We start from the raw sequence: 1,921 nt of genomic DNA, 5'->3' as shown, positions 1-1,921 counted from the left end.
GGTGTGACTGCCTGCGTGAATCCCTGGGAGTAGGTCTCACTCGGACCCTGGCATTTCGGAGGAGGGGGAGAGGTGGTGCTGGTTAAGGAGTTCCAGGGAGTTCCTGTCATAGCTCAGCAGTTAATGAATCTGACTAGCATCCATGAGGATGCAGGTTCGATCCCTGGCCTTGTTCAGTGGGTTAAGGATCTGGCACTGCTGTGAACTGTGGTATAGGTCGCAGGCTCAGATCCCGTGTGGCTGTGGCTGGTAGCTACAGCTCCAATTTGACCCCTAGCCTGGGAACCTCCATACGCCACAAGCGTGGCCCTAAAAAGCAAAAAAAAAAAAAAAAAAAAAAAAAAGTTCCAGGACCCTAAAGCCACAGCAGTAGAATAACAATGGGAGCAGCAAGTGTCTTCCATCCTTTATCTCCCCTAATGCCATGCAGGGGACTCCCAAGAAAAACCCCCATTGCTCTGCAGAAATGAGATGGAGTAGTTATTGAAGGGATGCTAAGTATCTGTCTGAGGATAGATAATACCTATCTTTAAAGCCAAGAAGGTTCTCATCTGCATGGAATGGGTAAGGAACAGGTCTTCCTGAAGGCATGAGGAGGGATTAAGTAATCCTTAAGAAGTTTATCTCAGGAGTTCCTGTTGTGGCACAGCAGAAACAAAGGTTGCGGGTTCAATCCCTGGCCTCGCTCAGTGGGTTAAGGATCTGGCGTTGCCAGCAGCTGTAGGTCCCATTAGACCCCTAGCCTGGAACCTCCATATACTGTGAGTGTGGACCTAAAAAGCAAAAAAAAAAAAAAAAAAAGTTTATCCCAGCCCTGTGCTTGGATATCCCAAGTGAATGAGTCCAGACTGGAATCTCAGGGTAGGGGGTGGAGTGGAAGCTGTTGAATACTATATACTCTGGGGTCCAGAGAATGTTTGGAGGTAAGGACGGAAGAAGGAAGGAGTAAAACAAGGCCTTAGGCTACAACGGTAGCCTAAGATATCTAAACTTGCACCGTCCAATGCACTTAAAACACTTCATGGGAACAATCAGACAATCAATCTGTGTGAGATAAGGAAGGTGATTATCCAAGTTCAACAGATAAGGAAACAGTGTCTAGGAGCCCCAAGGAACAGTGGCAGAGTCATGGATGGAAAAGGACCAACCACAACTGAAATCTCTGAACAGGAAAGCCTGACATCTCTATTTAGAAAAATCTCTACATGCAATTCTCATTTGTGGCCAGAGTTGAGAACCACTGACCTAGGCATTTTGCCTACTAAGCTAGTGCAGTTTCCAGAACAACTACTGTCCCTGTGGAAAGCCATGTTAGTACACGTCCAAAGTTATAAGCTTCTGGAAAGTGGACCAGTTTGAAGTAAAGTTGGAGACAGGTATTTTAGGGGCACTGCAGCAATTTTATTCAATTGGGAAAGGTGAAAACCTGAGTAGCTCAAAGTGTCCTGGGTTGCCCCTGGAGAAAAGGGGTGCTGTGTACGTAAGGAAGAGGGCACCCCAACTCTTCAGCTCAGGAACTTCCCCAGTCTTCCTGAAGAGGGGTCCCAGAAGGGCAGCCAGTAGAGGCATCCAGAAGAGTCCCCAGGCATACTAGGGAAGCACTTGGCATGCGGGTGAAACTGGCAATTTCACGTTAAAATTTATCCCACTGTCAAGGCCAAGTTCTGACTCAGAGTTTTGGGAGGGACATTTATTTGCTTTTTTGAGGAACTCCACCCAATCTCAGCAGGGGACACACTTCACTCTGCATTTCCTGCTGCCTCTTCTACTGAAGAAAGATTCCATTTCCACTTAGGTAAGGGAGGCTTGTTTTTAGGGAGTAGCCAGTTGAGACCGATGTGTTCCCGCGCGTTGCTATAAACAGCCACACACAGGCTACAAAAGACAGAAAAGCTGGGCGCTCCCTGAAGAAAACTTCCTC

The sequence above is a fragment of the Sus scrofa genome, chromosome 7, assembly GCF_000003025.6.
Source record: "Sus scrofa isolate TJ Tabasco breed Duroc chromosome 7, Sscrofa11.1, whole genome shotgun sequence".
Classification (NCBI taxonomy): domain Eukaryota; kingdom Metazoa; phylum Chordata; class Mammalia; order Artiodactyla; family Suidae; genus Sus; species Sus scrofa.
Note: the sequence above shows the minus strand (reverse complement) of the source record.